We start from the raw sequence: 24,789 nt of genomic DNA, 5'->3' as shown, positions 1-24,789 counted from the left end.
TAATTAGTCAACATTTGTCACTAAGCATTAATCCATAGTAATATTGAGATTTATCCAATAAGATATTAGAATTTTTAGTTTGAATATTTCTATATAATTTACAGAAAGAGATCAAACATGTTTTGTTCAAAGAATTAACATATTTGAACTGTTTTAAATTAGTATTTAAAAAAACATCTAAAAGATAACATTAGAATCAGTGTAGTTTATAAACTAATAGTGAATTGTGAAGTTCATGCTAGTAGCTTGTAATGCCATTGTAGATAGTGTCTAAAATTAAGGATTTTCTTGACGAACTTTACTCAATTTTATTGTGATTTTAATAAAATATTTTTTAAAGAAAATGAAAGCTAGGTGGTTGAGATTGCTTATGATGAAAATCTCAGAATGTTCTTTAGAATTTGTTTTGTATATTTTCTCCTATTGGTTTGTGTGTTTGTAGGGGTGCATATCTGGAGATGCTAAGGATTTACTTTTGGATCTACACTTAGGAATTACTCCTTTCAATTCTTCTGGGACCATTTGGTATGCTAGGAATTTAGTCCACATAGGCAAGGCAAAGACCTGCCCTCTCTAACATTGCCCTGCCCCCTTTTATTTTTAATCAGATATTCAATTGATAGTTATTTTCTGTTTTTAGACACATTATCTTATCACTTATTTCAATTCCTTGTTCTTTAAAACTATTTATAAACAGGAAACAAGATAGAAATTTAATCAGCTGTATCTAAAGTAATAAAAATGGCTGATAGCAGTATTTTTTTCCTTCTGCAGATTCTTGTGGATGTTTTTTCTTCCTAGTTGAAATTGCTTGTTCAGTGACCTCTGTCTAATTGGCAAAATGGTATATATTATGCTCCTTAAAGGCTTAAACTTATTATCTTTGTGCAAACTAAAATAGCTCTCAAGCTACCGCTTCACCGTTTTGCCTCTTTAATAGATGCAGGTCTCACTTTTTTTTATTGTATTTTCCATAATATTTTTTCAAAATAGATGTACATATAACTACTACTATGCCTCTTCAGCAAAGCAACATGAATTAGAATTGTGTTTTTTTTTTCTATTGGATAGAGGAAGCCAAGTACTCTCATTTCATGACTTCAAATCATATGAAAGATGAAAGAATTTTAGATTATGTTTGGAATCTTAGAGTTATAAAAGTGTTACTTTTTTTTCCTTTTTTAATAATTTTCCATGGAAAAAAACAATGCTTAAAGGATGATTAGAAATTATCCATTCATACTTTTTTGAATACAAACATCCTCATTGTCATAGCATTGTTTGCTTGTTACTTATAGTTAACTTAGTTTTATTGGTGCCATTTGAGTTATTTGAGCTTTTTTTTTATTTTTGTGGTATTAAACATAATAAATAAGCCACTTGTGTATTGCCAAATTTTACAAAGTTCATAGAATAAGCTTTGTAGCAATGAGAGTGTGCTATAGAGATTTTCTTTTTGTTTAGTAAAAATTTAGGGATTGTTTAAGTGAGTCAAGGTCATGATTTTAACAAATACTTTATATCTAGAAGTATAAATTTGGAATTTAATAGATTAGTATAATAACTTGTCCCTTCTGATAATTAATGTACAATATTTTAAAAATTAATCTTTCATTGGCCTGGGCATTTGGCTTTATTATTATCCTCTGTATTGCAGATAGTGAATCCAAGGGCTAAGGATTTAATTTGTTCTTCACAGTAGATATATAACAGGTTTGGATTTTTCTCTAAAAGTTGTCTGAAACTCAGGCAGTTGTTTCCTACTCTATTATACAAATGTTGATACCAAGATAGATTTAAAAAATCCAGAGAAGAAATAAGAACAACCTGTTAATTTGAAGTATAAAAATTCAGTAGTCAGAGAAAAATGAAGAGAACATACGTCTTTTAATGTCTGGTGTGGGAGAGACAAAATGAACAGATATGAGATCTAGGATTGACTGCAGGACTTGTGGGGACTATTCTGATTATATGGATAGGATTTTATTTGAAATAAATGTAGCAGAGAAATTCCCAGGAAGCTAAAAATTCTTCAATAAGTGATGAGGGATCACTAAAGGGTTTGATTATAGTTAAGGAATGTCATGAAGCTAGTGGATTATAAAAAATTAATGTGATGGCTATATTACTGAGATTAGAAAGAGTTAGGTATAGAAGCATCAAAACATTATTAGGAGTTTATTGTACTAATCGAGATGAGAAAACATAAAAATAAGACTAGGTTATTGTCAAAGAAGATTTCTTAGGGATGCATATCCAGTGTAAGCATGACTTTTTTTTATGGCCCTGCACCTTGGAATCACTCCTGGTGAAAAGGGGTTCTATATGGAATGTCAGGTTGAATAAAGTTAGATAGTTATCATCATAGCAGCCAAGATTTATTTATTTTTAGTTAGTTGTTATGTAAATTTGAACATTTACATACCAATTTGTGCTTTTAAAATTAACCTGTGAACAGAAACATTTGTAAATACAGTATGTAAATTAGAGGATACAATAATGCTATTTGAAGCACAGATGGGAGCTTCTTCACTGGGATCATTAATTTTTTTCTTTTTTTTCTTTAGTCTTATTCTTTTTATAATATAATTTTTATTTTAATCATAGTTGCTTACATATAGTTCACAGTAATATTCCAGGTACATGTTAACATTGAATCAGGGGAATTCCTATCACCGAATTGTCCTCCCTCCACCTCCGTTCCTATCCTCCACCCTCTCCCCAGGGGCTTCTAGATTGAGTGGCCCCCTCTGTGTCTAGTTTATTACTTAGTGATCTTATAACTGTTTGGTCATGGTACCTTCATTACTTCTCCCTCTAATTGGGAGGCGGGACTAGATAGTTCAAGTTATGTGGTTTTGTTTGAGGAAGAGAAAAGTAATAAAATGGGGTAAAAATCAACTACGCCAACAATGGGCAGAGTCCTTCTAGAGGCGCTCATCCTTGGTTTGAGAGATGAAGGGGAAAAAAGAAGGAGAACCACAACAGTTCAAAAAGATATATCAAATAAGATATCCAGTGAGCACTGCAGCAATAAAGATATGCACCGCATAATTGCAATGGTCTTGAGATAAAAAACATGACAGAGTGCAAAAAAGAAAGAAAAGAAGAAAGAAAAAGTAAATATATAAATTAAAAAGTGGACAACTACTTAAATATCCACACCAAAACAAAGAAATCAACAAAAACTAGATAAGAGAAGAAAAAGAATTTATTACTTTCTTTCAACTAAAATTTGATAGAAGAATGGCTCAGTATATAAACATAGAGTTTAGGGGAGGAAAAGTTACCACTGCTTGTTTTCGGGACAAACCTTTCAAAATATTCATAGTTAGAGGTCATTGTTATAATAATCCTAGAATTAGTATTAGCCATGGTTAACAAACATTCCAATTTATATCGTGGCAAAGATAAATTATATAATACTGTTATTTGTCTTTTGCATTTCTAATAAGTAGGTACAGAGGATAACTAAGAAGAATTTTATATCTGTTATGTAAACCATGTCCATGCCTTACTTTATCTTCTGTTATATGAAGTCCATAGTTGATTAGGTGTTTGGCCCTTACTAAAGAAAGTACATAGTACAAACTATTTTTCAGTAATTTAATATTATGTGTGGATATTTTAAGTCCATTTTAACCTTTTTTCTTAAGAAAAAACTAGCTTATGTGTTTGGCTGTAATGATTAGATCCCATAAAGTAAAAAGACAAATCTGAATTTCAAAGTCTCATGAATTTTAAATTTAAGGTAATAAAGTTGCAGTTACCTACTGAAAACTTTAATTTCTTTTGGATATTTCAAAGAAGCTCTGTCCTAAGAAATCCAACATATTCTACTTCAAATGTTGCCAAGTGAAGGTGAACTGTGATTATTATGAAGAGAGGCATATTAACACCTTGAAAGGATGACCTAAATTCTTCTCCACCTTGCAGGGAACGTTCTGAGTGAGATTGCTTGAAAAGCTTCATTACTTTTATGTGACTTCAAACATGAAATTAAACGTAAGATGATGGAATCTTGAATGAGTGTGAATTAGAGGATTTCTTGAGATGCAGAACATGAGACTTTTATAAATGAAATACCCAATTTGCTATCTCATTATTCCCTTTGGGTCTGTCAAACAAGTCAGTTCTTGAGATCACTCAGTTTATTTCTTCCTTCTGGATTTTCCTTTGCTAGATTTGAGGGAATATCTGCATCATACTCAAGGTCATAAAGCTGTTCCAGGAGAAACACTATACAGGATTTACCCAATTAATGCCTCATTAAGAAATGGTCTGTATTCTTTAATATGGAAACATAAAATGGCACAATTAACTGTTCTCTGGGTAGTTTCTTGTAGGTATTGCTAATGTAAGTAGGCAATGCTATCCTAATTGGTACTAAAACAATTCTACATATGACCTTTACAGAGAAAGACAGGAACAAGACATAAAGTATAATTAGGAAGCAGCAGAGAATTTAATGTCTATACTTTAAGCATGCTTGAATATTAGAGAAGAAATTTTTTCACCTTCTAAGAAAGTCTTAAAATAAAGAACAACATGGGGCTGGAGCATTGGCGCAGCAGGAAGGCATTTGCCTTGTCTGCGGCTGACCTAGGACGAGCCATGGTTCAATTCCCCTGCATCCCATATGGTCCCCCAAGCCAGGAGCGATTTCTGAGTGCATAGACAGATCACCTTGATGATCACCCTGATCATCACTGGGTGTGTCCCAAAAACCCAAAAGAAAGAAAGAAAGAAAGAAAGAAAGAAAGAAAGAAAGAAAGAAAGAAAGAAAGAAAGAAAGAAAGAAAGAAAGAAAGAAAGAAAGAAAGAAAGAAAGAAAGAAAGAAAGAAAGAAAGAAAGAAAGAAAGAAAGAAAGAAGGAAGGAAGGAAGGAAGGAAGGAAGGAAGGAAGGAAGGAAGGAAGGAAGGAAGGAAGGAAGGAAGGAAGGAAGGAAGGAAGGAAGGAAGGAAGGAAGAAGGAAGGAAGGAAGAAAGGAAGGAAGAAGGAAGGAAGGGAAGGAAGGAAGGAAGGAAGGAAGGAAGGAAAGAAAGAAAGAAAGAAAGGAAAGAAAGAAAGAAGGAAGGAAGGAAGGAAGGAAGGAAGGGAAGGAAGGAAGGAAAGAAAGAAAGGAAAGAAAGAAAGAAAGAAAGAAAGGAAAGAAAGAAAGGAAAGAAAGAAAGGAAAGAAAGAACACTATTAAAATGCATATATATTTACTGAAGTGAAATCTTTATTTTTCAATGTCAGTTAAGTGATTTTAATTTTAGATTAATTTACTGAACTTCACACTTTACAAAGACATTTTATAAAGATGGATGTGGATACTGTTTTAGGGGTTGAATTTATTGTTTTATGGGTTAAGGTAAGTAGATCTTAAAAATTACAAAATAATATGCAAATACAAAAATATATAGAAATGAATATTTATTTTACTGAGAAAATAAATTGTGGCAAACAAAGGATAAGTAACAGAAAAATATTCAGGCCATTAAAATTGTATGTTTATGCATTATTCAATACAATATGGTTATTCTTTTCAGTTCATGGTACATGTTCATCATTGTATCTGTTATGAGGTGAGTTCACTCTTTTTTGTTTTGTTTTTGGGCCACACCCAGTGATGCTCAGGGGTTGTTCTTGGCTATTCTTTCAGAAATCTCTCTGGCTTGGAGAACCATATGGGATGTCAGGCGTGCAAGGAAAACGCTCTACCTCTGTGTTATCACTCTGGCCCCCAGGTTCACTCATTTTTGTGTGTTGACATCCTAGAACTTAATATCCATAAATGGAAACTTTTGTGAACAGGTCTTAAAGAAGAATTAATTACAGTGAGGTTGGTAATGTGGCCTCTAATCCAGTACTAGTTTTAGGAAGGTAATTTTAGAAGGGAAGATTCACAAAAGGACACCAAGGTCTGTGTTAACATGGAAAGGTTGTTTGAGAACACAGAGTGAAAATGGCACTTGTATACACAAAGGGAGCACCTGAGGAGAAAAATACTTCTGAGCCCTTGATTTTAGATAGCTCCCTGAAATGTGAGAAAACAAAGATTTTTGTTTTATTTATTTATTTATTTTTGGTTTTACAGTTACATATGGTGATGCTCAGAACTTACTCCTTGATATGTGTTTAGGGATAACTTCTGGTGATGCTTTAAAGGACCATAAGGGGGTCCCGGGGTAAAATTCTAGGTTGGTTGCATGTGAGGCAAGCACCCAATCTTCTGTATGATATCTCTAGCCTAGATTCTTTAGGTTATTCTGTCAATGGTTTTCTGTCATGACAACCCTAGGAAACAGAAATAATTAAAATATCTTCCTTAAAATAATTTTATAATATTACTTATAGAAAAAAGGAAAGATTTAGTCCTTCTACCTGTATTGTTGGTTAGAAATATAATTTAATTATTTTCACTCATAATTAGGTAACTTATACATAGATATTTTTACTTTATGACTAGTAAATAGTAATTTTTATGAAGCTCAAGTCTCTCCCAAATATGCTCTTTTAGTTATTGTTTAGAGTATCTGACAAGTGATAAATTCAAATTTTAACTTTAAATTAATATATTTTACATTTTAAAATACATTAAATGTACAATTTAAGTTTCAATCTTTGTAAAGAAATATTTTTTCCTATTGACTAATAGCTGGCTTCATTCAATTTCAAATCTTATCTCTACTAATTACATTCTAGGGTAGGTGCATAAGACATATTTAAATCTTGATATGATACTTAGTTGTACCTTTGTGCCACAAGGCTGGGTAAGTTTGACAGTGAATAATAGGAGCATTACTCAAAGCCATGAATATACTGGAAAATTAATATCTGATATAATATATACTTAGAATAATTTAAGCTACTTAAAATAATTTCAATATAACTACATGTATGTCTAATTCATGTACTTCATAGTTAGATTCCCAAAGTGCTCAGAAATGGTCCAGTGTCAGCTAAGAGGAGTGTAGCAGAAATCAAAACAGAAAAAGATAGCAAGTAGAATCAATTGCAATTAAATGTCCTTCAAAAATTGTATTAAATCTGATTATAAATACATTATTAAGCTCCTCCATTAGAAGATGTCCTAAAATTTAAATTTTATTAGCCTTTCTATAAGTCTACTTCTCATATTAAAGAGTGTGGATAAAATTCAATGGCATTGATTGTATCATTACATGGGTCTCTGATAGATTATTATCTCTTTCATTTGGAAATGTGGATTTATGTATCATTAATACTTCTAATATATTTAAATATAATTTAGTGGTCTAAGTTAAATAGTCCTTAATTACTGATTCCAAGAGGTGTCAGAGTTTCAAAATACATGTCTTGATAAATTGTTTATATTTTTCTGTTGAGTTAAGCTCTATTAAAAATGGAATAGTTAAGGTTTAAAATCTTAAATTTAGCCATTCTAAAATAAAAAATTAAATAGAAGTGTAACTAAAATCTAAGATATTAAACCTTGGATCCCTTATTTCTCTTTTATCAGCTACTATTCTCCAGGTATAGCAATTGTTATATACCCAAATGAGTATTTTACTTTAACTCTGTGAATTCAGTTTTTGCTCCAAATATTTTAGTTACAAATTTGTATAAAGGTCCCTTAATATAGGAATTTGAAATAACTTAAAAAACTTTGTTGAATCTCTTTGTGCTTTATTATGCATTTTAGTTTCTAGAATTACATGTCCTTTTTTTGTTTGTTTGTTTTTGTAGAGTAGCAGCTCTTGGTATTGAAAAATATAAAGCATTCACTCAATACTATAATAATGTTGAAGTTTTCAGATTGAATAGTTGTGGCTATTTTGAGGCTTAGAAAGAAAGAGTAGTGAAGAAATGGAAATAAGAGAAGATGACTATATTGAATAATAATTACAATTGTTTATTCATATTTTGGGATGTCCTCTGTCCTGTGTCATATTTTCTAGCAAATTAACACATAAATATTACCCAAAACCTACAATTTGGGCAATATTTCCATCTCCATTGTATATATGAATAAAACAAAAGTTGGAGACATAAAGCTCTTTTATAAAAGACCTAAAAAAGCTCTTCATATACAAGGTGAAAGAAATCCATGGTTCTAACTTCAAGGCTCATCTGTTAAATCTTTGACCTATCCTTCGTCTTTGTGAAGTACTGAGAGTTGCAATATCAAAAGTAAAAACAACAATCATTTCAAAGGGTTATTGTGTTCAGGTATAGACGTTAGAAGAAAATAATTGAGTGTATGAATTATAAGGACTGTTTGAAAACAGTCAGCAATATATGCTGACTATACCAGGTCAAAGAGCATCTTATGCTCATGATCAAAACAACAATAAATGTTCACCAAAGTTATCTATTTAATTAATATAAAATAACCATATAGTAAATTCTCAGGAGGTTGGCTGAATTTACAGAATTAAAGTTGTTAAGACTACTGATTTTGATTTGTTTGTGTTTATTTCTTCTCTCCAGTATGAGCATGGTAACCACATGTTTGAAGCAATGGAATGGGGAACAGAAATACCACAATTTGGGCCTGACAACATTATCCGATTAAAGTAATGGAGATTAAATTAAATCCTGTACTTCAAAAATTTGTAAATGTCTTATGTCCACAATTGCTGTTGGGTAGATAAGGCAGGCTATTCTTGTAGCATTTAGTAAACTTTACAGAAATTAATTAAAAATTAAAGAAAATAAAAGCTGAGTTTCCTTGCATTATCCTAGTAATAACAAAGGTTTATATAAACAGAAATGTAATTGAAATATAAATTATATGATTTGAAAAATGTATTAGGAACAATGGATTCATTTGATAGTAAATATTTTAGTTTTTAATTAGTTCACATTCTTTTTATCTTGGAAAAAATGCTAGATTAAAGAACTGTGGGGGGGGATCATTAAGTACTTCCCAGATCATTTGAAAATGTGACGAGTTGATCTGTGCAAGTATAATGTATTTATTTTCAGTAATATCCAGAGTAGATCAGAATAAATATTGATCTCTTTATCAACTGTAGGGATGTAAAAAACTAACATTTAAATCTGGATGTTTTTCTTGTCAACTGTGATTAATACTTTCCGAACTTAGATTTTTACTCTCACTTTTTTGCTATTGGTTTCTTGTAAGAGTCTATAGTTTTAGAAGTGTCATTTTTATTTTCAAGTTCCCAAGCCTTAATTTCCATGTTTGTTTATTAGGTGAATGACCATCAATATATACATATTGTAGCTTTTTACATCTTAAATGAGCACAATTCTCTTCAATTTATGCCCAAGGTTAACTCTTCCACTGCAAATTCAGAACTCTATAGATTCTGCCTCTGTTCCATCAATTCCTATTCTACTGGCTTTCTTTGTCTGTATCTTCATCAAAACTATAATTTTCACATTTAACCTCTTTCTTTTAACTAATCTTCTACTTGAATGGTTTGTCTTCCCCTAAACTATATTTTTTAATTTTCTTCAATTTCAGAATTCACCTACTTGAATTCTTTAACCCCAAATTGTATTATACCCTTACACAATGTGGATTATACATTTTTCCTTTGTTTAATTGAAATTATTCTCAAATAACGAATACACTGAGCTATCTCTATGACTTTCTTGTTAATGCATGACATTGTGAGTTCCTTCTCTCACTACCTAAACTCTCTCACCTCTGGACTTTGAGACATATCTTCTTCTTCCCCACTTTAACTTATGGATTCTTTTTCTTCTCTGAACCAAATGTATGGTGGCATTAGTGAAGATTATATTATAAGATTTATTCTCTGACTTTGTTGCCTACCAATTTAATATCAATTTTTTCCATAGACCTTGGGTGATCTGCATGACCTCATTCTTGTTTGTTTTGTGACCTCAACTCATAATTCTTTCCATAAGTGTCAATATACTTCAATAACTTGAGCATTCTCTCACTTCCTAGACTATATATGACTCTTTTTTTTATTTGTTTTGCTGTTATTCTTTCTCAGATAGGTACTCTTTACCAGGCTCTTCACATATTTGGCTCTTTCTTTAGAATAAATTACTAAGTAATATTATTCCAAATGGTGAATACAACTTCCTTTCCAGGCCAAATAAAAAGTATAAAAATGGTGATATTTAATTTATAGGAAGATAATGGTCTTGCTTTATCATAATTTCTTCCTTGAAAATTGCAATATAAAGTTTATTATAAACTATATCTCTGTACAGCTGAAAATAGCTATTTTTACCAAATGCCAAATATATCACCAAATGATATTCATGAGATAAGCCTAAATATATCAGAACTTGTCAGAACAGATAAGGACAAAGAAGAACTTTCTTCCCAGCCTACAATGCAAGAATACTGATCACTGCTAAGTCATAGTTAGGAAAAGCGCTGACACTAAATTCCCATTCCTGCTGAAAATAGTTACACCACAAAATGTCGGAAAGGTGCAATATTTTGACAGTAGCATTCCATATTTAAGCATTGATTGTAGTGAGCACATTTCTAGGTCTTAGAGGAGTACAGTTATTTTTAGGATCATTAGGATAGCAAACAATAGCTTTGCTGACTCTTCAGAACTAGAATCTGATTTCAGTTTAGTACATATAGCAAAATCAAAAATTATGCCATCATTCCAAAGTTATAGAGCTTAAGTAAGAATATACATTTGGTCTTGCAAATAAAATTAGAAAAATATAAAATATTTAGTGTTGAATAATTTCTAAAATCATATTGCATTTATTCAGAGAACAGTGGGGCTGTTTGTTTTCTTTAGTAACTAAACAAAAATAAAGTTGCTCCTATAATGTTAGTAATTGCATTATATATTTAAAACAAAACAGTTTTATCAAAAAAGTTCACTTTGAGCATAGCAATATAAAGAACATATTTATCTACCTCACCTTATTTATGACAAGTTAGTCACAATTAAAAAACATTAGTCTTAAAATTCAAATGAAACTTTTGGAGTTAAATAGATAGGCCAAAGAACTTAGTGCATACTCTGCATGCAGAACCTCCAGGTTTGATATCAAGCACTACATAGTTCCCCAAGCACTGCTTTAACTTTGGACACAGAGCTGGTAGCAGTTCCTAAATGTTGTTGAGTATGACTCTAGTACCAAGAATAGTAAGAAAAAAAACCATAGAGAAAAATTTTATGCACAAACTGCAATTTCTAAGTTGTAATCATTAGAATATAAAATATTTTAAAATTGTCAATCTAAAATAATGTATCTTATAATACCAAGTTATATCAATAGTCAGTTTATTTTTTAGATATAAATTAATCTGAATGTAATAATTTGTGTAGTATCTCTTGATTAATAAGAACATATAATTTAAGAGAATATTGATGTACATCCAAATCATTCTATGCTCTTAGTTTACTGTCACTAGCTTAATTAAAATTTTAGTACTTATGCATGTAATATTTACTTCAAAACATGAGATATTCACTATAAAATAAAATGTGACTAAGAAATCAAATAAACTAGAAGGAAAAATAAGGTCTGATTGCTTTATATCTTGGTAAACAATAGACATTTACACAGGCATCATTTTATTTATTTGAAGATATTCTCATTAATATAACAAAGAACACATCAAGTAGAACCTAGGTTTATGTTTTATAAAAGTGATACTTTAAGTACTCTTGTTTGAGTTTCCAAATTATATGAATTAAAAGTAAAAATTCTATCATATATCAAAAAGAAAATTAAGTTTAGAAAGTGGAGGCAGGGAGAATATTTTGGTCTTTTTTTTATTGGTTGTTTTGGGCCACACCCAATGACGCCCAGGGGTTACTCCTGGATATGCACTCAGAAATTGTTCCTGGAGGATCAAACCATGGTCTGTCCTGGGTCAGCAGCATACAAGGCAAACTCCCTACCACTATACTATAGATCCTGCCCTATTTCGTTCTATTTTGAGTATTCCAAAGGAAAACAAATATTTGTGCCATATTTTCCATATCATGTGCCATATTATATATATAATTACATAAACTCCATGCTATATTGGTTATTTTTATTATTTATTTTTTCTCAAGACAAAATATTTAAGCTTAAATCAATATCAAATCAAACAAGTCTGATTCAACCTGAACATGCCTTTTTTTGCTACTTACTACATGTGTATATGTAGCATCGTTAGAGCATAGTTTCTCTTACTATTTATTTGATCTTTACAGTGTTCTCAAAAATAAAAATATTTTGACTCAGTAAAGACAAAGTCACTACCTTCATGTAGTAGGATTTTATTTGAAAATAATAAATATTTAGAATGATAAATTTTCTCACAATAACAAGGCATTAATATTCTCACACAGACCTTGTTGCAGTTACTCAATACTATCAGAGTTTTTTCATCATAAAAAGTCTTTCTTGGTCTAAAAATGAAAACTCAGATATCAGGTGTATTAGCTGTATTAATGGAAGGAACAAGGAAAAAAAGTGATGTCACGATTCTGCTTCTTTTATAAAATTATAAAGAAGCAAAGCAAACAAAAATATTTTCAGAAAACATTCAGATATTGCCATCTAGTCTAGTGTTAAGAACCATTTAAACTTTCTAATTCACCAGCAATACATTTTTGGAAAAAATATTTATATTTCCAATCTTTAGAGAAAAGAATGGAAAACATAGGAGGAAAAGCTAATGGAATGTATGTGTCTCTCAGTGTTTGCCAAAAAACAAAAGGTAGTTTTATTTTATTTTCCAAAATATGCTTTAGGTTTAAATATATCTTTGCAATTTTGTTTAGCCCTAAATTCAGTTCACGAGGTTCAGAGATATAGCTTATAGCCAACCTCAGTCTGATCCCTAATATCCCATATAATTCCCTCTGCTTACCATCAGGAGAAATCCTGAGTACAGAGAGTCAGGAGAATGCCTTGAGCATCACTAGATGTGAAAGACCTCCCCAAACAAACACAAATGATTCAGTTCACCAATATCTAAAACAATTTTATTACCTTTTTTCATAGACCTGTTCAGACCATGTAAAACAAAAACAAAAACAAAAAACTGTCTTGTGGTGGATCCTAAGTAATTCTTTGATCCCTAGGAACCATTTTGCAAGGAACCATTGATTAGTGTCAGGGGGATAGCAGTGTGATATTGAGAGTTATGGAGGAGGGCAGAACTGAAAAAGAATGAACATCATATTCTGACTCCTAAACTGTATTTCCTCTGGCATGTGTATTTCCTAAGAGAGGGTCCATATCATGTCAGAGACTGGACTCTGGCAGCACATGCTGACCCCTGTATTAGTTTCCTTAGCCCCATAGCATAAAGCTTTTAAATTAGCAAACAAATCAAATAATGATTCAGTTGACATCTAAGAAAAAAGTCAAGTGGATATTTGCTTCCTCTAATCTCTTTAAGAAATATCTATGATAATTCACTATTTCTTTAATCAATTGATTTATCAACCCTTATTACTAAGACAATCTCTTTCTTTAGCATCCAGAAGAGCCTCTTTACATATTTGAAATTCATGCAATTGAAAAATAAATTGTTTTATTGAACAATTTTAACAATATAAATATAAAAGTTTAAAGTGATTCAAGAAAGCTCATTAACTGGTTTGTTATACTTTTAAGAATGGAAGCTGCTGAAAGTTCCAATTCTTGGCAGACTATATGTATTTAATACTACATTTTTTCACATAAATTTAAAAAACACCTTCCCCTTGGGCTAGAGTTGATAGGGTTCTTGCCTTGCATGTGGTCAGCGAGGGTTCAGTCCCTAGCACCACATATGGTCTCCCAAGTCCTCCAGGAGTAATCCCTAATTACAGAGGCTAGAAGTGATCCCTGAACCACCACTGGTTTGACCCTAAAATCAAAGATAAATAAATACATAGATAACTAGACTTGCCTTTGTTGAAGATGTAATTTATCAGGTTTTATTAAAAATATAAAGTTACATTAATTAGATATAAAGATATGCACATTACAATGAACCAATACAATTACATATGATAATCAAAGATATTAAAATCCAATTTTTCTTTTTATAAATCACATGTCAATGAATAAAACCATATATATTGATGTGTATCTTAACCTTAAGAAGCAATTGTTGAGTTCATCTCTTTTAATGTTTTTATATTATATATGTATTTAAATTTATGCTCATTCATTTATAAGAGGATAGTTGATGTATATTTGTATGCAATATGTACATAAACAAATAAATACTAAACATAAATATATGTAGGTAATAATAATCACCTTCTCAAAAGAATTTATGCACACAGCACAAAATAAAATTGAAGAAGCAAATTATATAGAAGCAGATTAGAATTTTATTTGAATTACATTGCTACTAATATTTTCTTTGCATTATATATAAGTGACATTTTTATTAATTTTGACTCTTCCCATATTACTCCTTCTGAAATATGATTTTGTCTTTCTTTTAGTTATAAAAGGAAATAAAATGGTTTGTAGAAATTAAGTTAGGGTATATACTTATCAGTATATTGACGCAAAAATATACCAACAAATTTTCACTAGGTGCGAAATTATTGCAAGAAGATTGAACTTTTTTCATGCACAGCTGTAATTTTAATCCTTAATATATAGAGTTTTCTTATGGTTAGAAATCAGTTGTTGCTCCAAGTATCCCTCAGGGGATCGCTCTGAGCAATATCTGCCAAGCCAAACATAAGTCCTGGCAATGTGGTGCTGTTCAAGCCCAGCAGTGCTGGTGGGTAGGCCACACTTGGTGGTGGTGGGAATAGACTCTTCTGATGAATAGAATGGAGGGAAGGTAATGAGATACAGTTTGATCCTTACTGTGATGTTGTTTCCAAACTGTCTGGCAGACAGTACACCATGGAGCAACTGCTCTGGAGATTCTTCTTGAGGTGAAAGCTTCAAGATCCCACTCCAGAAAGGGGGAAGGACAGCATAAAGAGGGGTATTATCTTCCCATGATTAGTGCTTATTCTCGGTCTGACTCCAGTTAAGGGAATTAAGGTTAAGGGAAAATGTAGGACATTTTTTTGGCCCACAATTTGCCCCAGAAACTTTCCTAAGCTCTTTTCTTTTCCCTGGTATCTGACTCCACCCTGGCTATGGCTTTGTTATGCCTGTGCCCCTGCTACCTTGCATCTATCCGTTCCTCTTATTCTATATAAGTATTTTTAGAATAGAATAAAGTGTGTCTCATTATATTCCTGGGACCCATTCTTAGTCATCAGCTGGGGGGGAACTTCAGTCCCAAAAGCACTGGGAGGATGGAAGTTGACCCTTGCTGGATAACTGGATGGGCACAAGATATTACTTTTTAGATTATTACAAAAGGACTGTGACTTTTCTTTTTTTGAGGGGGGTCTTAGGGTCACATACGGTGATACTTAGAGGTTACTCCTGGCTATGCACCTAGAAATCGCTTCTGGCTGGGAGTACCATATAGGAAAACGGGGAAACAAACTGCAGTCAGTACTAGGTCAGCAGTGTGCCAGGCAAACCCTACCTCTGAGCCACCTCTCTGGCCCCAGAACTGCGATTTTTCTTAAATGTTTGACTTTTGTTTAGTCTCTCTGAGAAAACTCAGAGTGCTATGCTGTGAGGTACTCTGTGAAGATCCATATGGGAAAGATGAAAAGAAAACCTATAGCTAACTAATAAGTGATATTGTCAATCCAACCTTTCCACGGACTCTTGAAAGTATATTCTCTGCCAGACATATCTCCCAATTTTAATGCAGTTTGACTGCAATGTAACAAAATATTTTGAGCAAGGGTATTTAGTAAAACTGTGTCTGCATTACCAACTCATACATTTATGGGTAATAATTAATTGTTTAAATTTACTATGTTTAGGACTGATATAGCAAAGGATATTGAGTAATTTTTTAATGACAAGGAGCTTTATTATAATATAGCTCAAGTGTGAATATAAACTTTTCTTTTTCTTCTTATTTTTTTTTTTGTTTTTGTTTTTTGGGTCACAACCTGGCAGTGCTCAGGGGTTACTCCTTGCTCTATGCTCAGAAATTGCTCCTGGGAGGCTCCGAGGACCATATGGGATGCTGGGATTCGAATCACTATCCTTCAGTGTCTAAGGCAAACACCCTACCGCTGTGCTATCCCTCCAACCCCAAACTCTTTTTATATATGTTTTATTGTTTCTTTATTCTTTGTGGGTGAACCTACTAAGTAGAGCTCAGAAGTCCCTGTAGTCCACTGGGAATTCTTGGCCAACCAGGTTGGTATTTTAAGGAAAAGGCCCGAGGATGCATTATTACTTAGGGTCTGGAGTATCAGGCATTATCTGGGTCATTTCTCTAGCCAGGCTGGGGATTTTCAAGGCTTCGTCAGGGAATTCTTAGGTACTATGTGGGAGCAGGTTGCATGCTAGACTATGCCTTATCACTACACTATCTCCTGACATTCACTGCATTGTTTTGTTTTTTTTTTTTTTTTTTTTTTGGTTTTTGGGCCACACCCGGCGTTGCTCAGGGGTTACTCCTGCCTGTCTGCTCAGAAATAGCTCCTGGCAGGCACGGGGGACCATATGGGACACCGGGATTCGAACCAACCACCTTAGGTCCTGGATCGGCTGCTTGTAAGGCAAACACCGCTGTGCTATCTCTCCGGGCCCTCACTGCATTTTTTTACAATAAGATATATTCATTAAAGTATGTTTAACTATTGTATTATAGTAGAATGTAGCATACAGGTTAAATTGGTGGTAGTTTCTTAACTATATGGCAGGACATATAGTTAGTTCATCAGGGAAATCTCTATTTTAAAAAATTAATAACTTTACACATAGGAGAATATTAATAATAGTCTTGTCAACCTGGAGAAAATAAAATACCTATGCAGCAAACTTGCCTATATATGCCAAATAGAATTATGAGAACAGTTTTGGCAATATAGAGTAAGGAATGATTTATTTTTCCTAATTCTCACAAAGAATCTTATTAGTCAAAAGGCAAAGAAAAGTAAAATAAGATAATACAGCACAAACAAGATTATAGATCCTTAAGATAGCAAGTCCTTACCAATCTATCAAGATCCACAGAATAAATGATTTTCTTAAACAATACCAGATAGACATAGAACAATAAACAGAATATATAAAGAAAGAAGTCCTTTGATGAATTTTTCTCATTTTCTCTTTTCTCTTTTTTTTCCCCTCCAATTCACAATACAGACCAGGCAAAGGGCCTGTGTTGAGGTGTATATGGGGTGCATTTACTGTACCTCCTCATTCTATACAGTCAGTATAAAGAACACAGCCTGTGGCAAGAATTGGGAGGCCTTATATTTACTTTTCTTTCATATATATATATATATATATATATATATATATATATATATATATATATATATATATATATATATACATATAATCCTTCACCAGTGCAACATTCCCATGACTAATATCCCAAGTGTCCTTCCTCCCCACCCCACACCGGCCTGTACTGTAAACAGGCTTTTTCTTTTGATAGCAGGATTTTTCTTAAAAATTAAGCAGGAAACATTTACTTCCTGGGCAACATTTTAGATTGGACACACTTTGTTTTTTTCCAGATGTTTTTGCCCTAAAACTTACGTTATCTGTGAGGTCAAGAATTGGGTGGTTGTACCTATATTTTTTAGAGAACACTTGAAGTGCTAAGGAGTCCGTAATTTTCAGTAAAATAGGACCTTGAGCCTGCTGGAGGTCTGTTGTTAATTTCTGGATAATATCACTCCATAAGATAAATCTTTACCAATGTTTTTTATCTTAAATATAAGGGATGCCCTTAATGGAGTATTTGGGGGGGGTTGTAAGGGTTGGGTCACACTTGGTGATGCTCAGGGCTTTTCTTGAACATGTGCTCATATGATGAGATGTGGTGAGGGGAATTCAAACAGATTTGTCTAAATACAATGTAGGCACTTTATTCCCTTTACTGTCTTCAGGTCTGCAAGTATTTTCAGAAACTGCAGCTGAGCTTAATTATCTTAATCTGTGTGAGAAACTTCTCATATTAGGGAAGAATACAAGAGTAGAGAGGGAGAGGGTATTGATCAGAAATTATTTCGTTGCCTCTATGCTCTGATAATAAATCTTAATGAAGATGAGATTTCTAAATTTTACTCTGACTTCCAAGTTGTTAAGACTGCCTATTTATAAATGTAGAAAGTTAGAGTATAATTTATCTAATGATATATATTCACTTGATTTCCACATTAAATATTTATACCTGCAGTATTCAGATAATTTTTATCTTTACTTTGAGTTCTGCAAATGTTAGTTATCAGCCCTTGGCTATTGTCAAAAGTCCAAGAAGTCTTTGAAATTTTTTAATACACGATCAACATTGAGAAGAGAATACCCATGTTCTTTCAGCTGTTTCTTTTTTGATCTATTGGCTTTTGTATTACTTCCAGCATTTTCTTTGCTACACTCTCCTTTCCTTATTTCTCTTCCACTGTTTGTTTTACCCATTTTTTTCTTTCCAGGTGACTTCAAATTTTATCTTTTGTGACCTTTGCTTAGAAATGCCTGGCAGCTTATCTCCTGCCTCATGCATGACCACAGCTTCCTGTACAGGAGTACAGCATTGCCTGTTTCTGACTTTATAATCCCAGCCCCTGGGCTGTTGTTTCTGCTCATTTCTATCAACCTCTATCCTCTTACATTCTTTCCTATGAGAGAGTAATTTATATATTATTTAATTTTCCAGTTGTGTGTTCATTTAAAGTAAAGATAATCAAGCTAAGGGTGATGATAATGTGGTCAATTTTATAAAGAAAATGCTGGTTTTCTCTAGGAGTTCTATCTTATTTTTCTAATCCAGATTTTCTTTGAATACAAACATATATACAGGGTAAATTAAGCCTAACTTGTTTAAACACTAAAGTTCTAGTTAGTTATTCCTAATTCTTTGTGTTAGAATGGGCAGAATGAGCACCATTTCATTCTCTCATACACAATTTGAGAAATCTGCCTCATTTTTTAGAACAAAAATTTGAAAAAGCTGACTGCTGTACCATTTTTCACTTGTGAGCATTATAAGAAATAACATAAAATATTTTAAATGTGACCAAAATATTAGTGACTTATTATGCATGACATTTTTTTCTTGGGTCACACCTGTGATGCTTGGGGGTTACCCCTGGCTCTGCATTCAGAAATTACTATTGATGTGTTTGGGAGAACATGTGGGATGTTGGGGATTGAATTCAGGTCAGCTCCATGCAAGATAAGTGTCCTACTCACTATGCTTTTACTCCTGTCCAGTGTCTGGCATTTTAATATGAATTTGAAAGAATGAAATTTTTATTAGGAATTTGAAGTATTTTCCAGGAAAACTCACATTTACCATATATATTTATATTTTCTTCAATAGCATTAACTTAACAGATAATTCTATGGAGTTGTAACTCTGTAGTCACTACAGATATTAGAGAACTATATACAATATTCACTAGAAAGTAAAATGCATTTTATATAAATTTGTATATTAGTATATATCAGTATATTTTAAATGAGAAAAAGTTGTTCATATAACTTCAAGTTAAATAATAATGAAACATAAATGTTTTAAGAAAAAAACAGTAATTTTATAGAGTTTAGTAGCCTGATTTACTAATGATTTATTCTATTTATTCTATTATGATGATTTGTATTTACAGAAATGGTGAAATACTAACCATACAAATACATTTATTTATTTTCAGCTGCTTTATGTGAGGAAAGATTTTTCCACCATATTCATATATTTGCTTTTCTACTTTTACTTTTACTAGCAAAATACATATTTAGTTTTCTAAATACACAGACATTGTTTCCTTATACACAACCAAAAAAGTAGAATTCTGATAGTAAATCATTCTTTATTAATCTGAGTGTCAAAAATGAAATATTTATATAGTCTTATGTCTCCTAAGAAATGAAATTCTTGAAATCTTTAAATACAAATTTCTACTTTACTATATTCACCATATAGCTATTATGTAATCTTGTGTATTCCTAGCAAATGTATTACATGCCATGTGTTGTTATGTAAATAAACAATCTTGCTTATTTTATTTTCTTCATATAAGTAGTTATAAAGAAATACTTAAAGATTAGTTATTGGAGTGAATAATTATGTTTAACTATATATTAAGATCTTAAAATATCTGTCACTTATTTGTTTCTGAGAACTTATATATGCATGATTTAAATATTTAGCATTTATGGTTTGATTAAAATTATCTTAATAACTTTATGTACAATTATAATTATTTTTATTTACTATTATGATTTAGAATGAAAATATGATGACTAAAGTCTAATGAGGGTCTTTATATTTAATTATTTTCTTTAAATTTTTATCTGTACCTTTTTCTAAAATGTAGGTAAAATTCTTAGATACCAGCAGCTCTTCTCATTTTTGTGTTTTATCTTCCAGAATCATTTTGTATATATTTTTCTACAGTTTTCATTTAAGTAAATCAAATAATGTATAATAAAACATCTATATAATCACCCAGAAAAATTACTGTAATCTTGGATAATAAATATTAAACAGTATTACCTGATAAACTGGTTTTAAAATTTTTTCTAAGATAGATTGAGAAGTCTGTAATCTATACTTACCTTATTTTTGTGGCTATCTGAATTTGTGTTATTTATAGAACTTATTTTAAAAAATTATTTAGAAACAAATCAACTTAAATATTATAAAAAAGGTTGACCTTTCAGTGCAAAAAAACATAGTGAGTGAAAGTTTTAAATATATAATTGATTATTGGATGTTTTACCTACTATGATTTTTTATTAAATATAATTTTTATTTTAATAATTTTTTATTTTATTTTAATTTTTTATTTTAATAATTTTAATAGTGGCTTACATATCATTAACAATAATATTTTAGATACATATTAACATAAAATCAGGGGAATTCCCATCACCGAATTGTCCTCCCTCCACCTCCATTCCCGTCCTTCTTCCCATAACCTCTTCCCTTACCCCCGGGGGCTGCTAGAATAAGTGGTCCCCTCTGTGCCTAGCTTACTACTTAGTGGTCTTACACTTATTTGGTCTTGGTACCTCCCTTATTCCCCCCCCCAATTGGGAGGCGGGATTAGATAGTTCAAGTTATGCGGTTTTGTTTGAAGAAGAGAAAAGTAATAACCTGGAGGAAAAAAAAAAAAAGAATCAGATGCTCCGGAAATGGGCAGAGTCCTTCGGTTTGAGAGACGAAGGGGAAAAAGAAGGTGAAACACCACAACAGTACATAAAGAACTGTCAAATAAAATATCCAGTGAGCATTCAAAAAAAAATACCAAACAAACAAAAGAAGACAAAACAAAACAAAAGGGTAAGCACCATATAAAAGCCATGGTATTGAGATAAAAAAAAAGTGGCAAGCACATAAGAAAAGAAAAGAAGATAAATAAAGAAATATAAATGGAGACATCCACTTCAATAGCCAAACCACAACAATGGAATCAACAAAAAAAGATAAGTAAATAATAATAAAAAAATGTTTTGTGCTTTTTTTTTCCCTCCTGCAGATGCACAGTAAATATTGAGGTCATTCGGAAAGGAATTTCCTTTGCCTAAGAGATACAGGGTTTCTCCACCCTTGAAATATATTGTCATGGGGATTAACTATAGACTCCTTTTAGGTTCATTTACTCTCATCTTGGTGCTTTTGTGATGTATGGAAGACTTCTACTCCGTCCTAGGTGATAAAATCAGACCTCTGTATCTAGAAGTCTCTGTATCTGCATGAGTCAAGGAGTTGAACTTATGATTATGTCTTTCTTTGTGGATCTAGAGTTCTGTTCTCTCAGTGTCTTTTTAATTCGTCTTCTGTGGTTGGCGGTCCTGGTCTTTGCTCTGATCCTAGGATGGGCCTGGGATAGCATCTTCCATTATGTTTCCAGAGGTCCCCTTCTGTTGCAATAGTCTCAGCCAGACCTCTGGAACTAGGAATCATAGATGCTATGCAGGTCGTAGCTCACACCCTAGACTAGGGCTTTTTTATTGGTCCCAGGATACATACAGTCTGGCCATGGTTCTGTCAGCCAGTCATCTGTAAATCAAGATCTTGGCATTTGGACAGACCAAAGGGTGACAAGTCTTCTGATTTTGTCTTATCGTTGCTGGTGAGGTAGGATAACTTGCTCTTAGGTCAAGTTGTTCCCATTGTCCTTGTTGTCAGGGTATCATATTAAGGGCTGGCACTTGTTGGTTTCCGAGCACTGTTAAGGATGTCCTGGTTGGGATTTGTTTCCTGTGGCTGTTGTGAAGAAGTGTGTCGTTTCTATGTCTGTGGTCTAGGGTTCAAGGCTGGAAGGTTGGTGTCTAATCACCTGGGGTCTAAGTTGGGTCCATGTGACATATTTTCAAGGTGGGAGATACCCCTGTATTGTAAACAAGTATGAGTTCTTATCCCTAATAAATAAGAGCTCATTTTTATATGTAAGGTTTCCCCTTTTTTTAGTGTGCCTTTGCAGGGTGAAATGGTGCTACATTATATTGCTGGTGCATTTGAGAGTGGAGAGAGAAGAAAACAAAAACATGTCACACACCCCAAAAAGATAAAAATAGAAATAAAAAATATGTGCTCAATTATATATATGACAAGAGAAAAGATTTTTAAGAAATGAAGTAAAAAATTAATTAAAGAAACAAGGTGATACAAGAAAGTATCTTGGGGAAAAGCAGTTAAAGAGGTAGTGTATGTAATGCAGGTCTTATACTTAAGATGGTAGTATAGGTTTCCCCATTGTCTTTTGAGATTTTCTTGTGGTGTGTGGGTTGCCGGCACCTTTCCATCTCCCAACCTGACCTTCTTGAGATTGGAAAAAGATTTGCAGTAGGGAGGACTTGGGAGGAGTTCATGCATTGGGGGATACTTGTAAAGCTAAGTCCGGTTTCAAGTAACAGTCCACGTTAGGAAGGGTTGGTAAGGAGGACTATGCAGCATGAGTCAGCAGGGGAGTTGGTTGCCTTTTCTTGTAGGGGGCAAGGTGTGGGTTTGACTGATTGTCCCTTCGCTTGGGGTTGGGTACTAGTTCGCTGGGGTGGAAGGTCTTTCTTGATGCCTAATGGAATAGGAACTGAGGGTGAATAGTTTTAAAGCGGGGAATCTGGATGGGATTGCGGGGTGAAGGAATAGTCAAATTTTCAAAGGGGTGAAAAGGGAAAGTATATGGAAGGGGCAGGAAAGAAAAGAGAAAATAAATTTAAAAAAAAGGAGAGAAAAAGAAAAAAAAGAAATAAGAAAAAGAAAAAGAAAAAAAGAAAAAAAAGGAAAAGAAAAAAAACAGTAGTGAGAAGAGTAGAGAAAAGAGCAAGGGAATGCTAGTTTGTTTGAATGTGTTCAATGAGTAGGGCCTGTAGTATAAGTGTATAGGTCACAGTTGCTGCTTTGGTGGTTTGGGTGGTCACGTGCTTCAAGTCCTAAATGAAGGTATTACCTAGGGATAAAGGGAATGTTAAAGAGTTTTATCAGGATATTCTCATAGTGCAAGCTGGGTATGGTATCTCGTGTGATTGAGCCCCCAGATGCTATCTTAGTTTGTCCACCCTTTATATACAAGAACTCCTATAGACAGAAAAGCTGTAAGGTTATTTTAAGTATAGAAAGATTAAGGCATTAAAACATATTTTTATGGCATGCTTCCGTTGGAGTCAGTGGTTTCCCATGGTATCCTTTACCTGTAATCCTGTATAAGATCCCTAAAGGCTTATTATGGACCTTTGTAGTAGAAGGCTGATTACTTACCTGGTCTTTCTATGCTGCTGTTTCTGCTGTTGCTGTTCTTTTTTTTTTTTTTTTGTGGTATAGTGCGTAGTCAAGTGTTTGTGTTGTTCCTCTTTGATGTGTTTTGGGCACTGCTCTCCGGTATATGTTGACTGTTACAGTGTTTGGGATTTCTACCCTCTTAAACCCTGTTATTTGATTGTCGAGTATTAGTTGTATATAAGGTGTATGTTCTAGTGCTTTAGAATAGTGCTATCATTCTGTGTTTATCTTTCATCTTCTGACTTACTTCATTTAACATAATATGTTCTAGGTCCATCCACGTTGCTGCAAATCTGTGATTGTATCATTTCTGACTGCCATGTAGTATTCCATTGTGTAGAGATACCACATTTTAATGATCTATTCATCTGTTGTTGGACATCAAGGTTGGTTCCAAGACTTGGCTATTACACTGAGTGCTGCGATAAATAGTGGGGTGCACACATACTTTGGAATGAATGTCCTTCGAACTTGGGGGTAGATACCTAAGAGAGAAATTGCTGGGTCAAATGGTAGCTCAATTCAGAGTTCTTTGAGCACTCTCCAGACTGTTCTCCAAAGGTGTTGGACTATAGGGCATTCCCACCAGCAGTGGATGAAAGTGCCTTTCATGCCACATCCACGCCAACAGATATTGTTCCCATTATTTTTGATATGAGCAGCATGTTGTTTAATCTCCAGGTGTTGGATTTTCTCCATTGTTTCTTTTTTACAGTCAATTTTGACTTCTATTGCATAGTGATCTGACAGGGTGCTTCTAATGATCCTTATCTTTGTGATTTTTTGCAGGTTAGATTTGTATCCTAAGGCATGGTCTATTCTGGAGAAGGTTCCATGTGGACTTGAGAAGAATGTGTATTCTGCTTTCTGGGGTGGAGGGCCCTATATAATTCTATGAGCCCTAGTTATTCTAATTTTTCATTTAGGGTTCTTATTTCTTTGTTAGTTTTCTGTCTGGTGGATCTGTCCAGTGATGATAGTGGAGTACTAAGGTCTCCCACTACTATCACATTTCCCTTCATGTGTTTCTCCAGTTTTGCAAGCAGTTGCCGTACATATT

At 32.9% G+C, this 24,789-nt stretch overlaps 1 protein-coding gene and 1 non-coding gene across 2 annotated transcripts in view; one reads left to right on the top strand and one right to left on the bottom strand.

Moving 5' to 3' along the window:
- Positions 1 to 24,789, top strand: part of KCTD8 (potassium channel tetramerization domain containing 8) — a 239,019-nt gene that overhangs the window by 27,963 nt on the left and 186,267 nt on the right. The window lies entirely within an intron of this gene.
- On the bottom strand, positions 17,114 to 17,248 carry LOC126032725 (small nucleolar RNA SNORA51). The gene has a single exon (XR_007503945.1). It is a non-coding gene; the product is annotated as a small nucleolar RNA SNORA51 (small nucleolar RNA).

The sequence above is a fragment of the Suncus etruscus genome, chromosome 16 (assembly GCF_024139225.1).
Source record: "Suncus etruscus isolate mSunEtr1 chromosome 16, mSunEtr1.pri.cur, whole genome shotgun sequence".
In the NCBI taxonomy this organism is placed as follows: Eukaryota; Metazoa; Chordata; class Mammalia; order Eulipotyphla; family Soricidae; genus Suncus; species Suncus etruscus.
The sequence above is the reverse complement of the archived record's forward strand: the minus strand, read 5'-3'. Positions and strand labels throughout refer to the sequence as shown.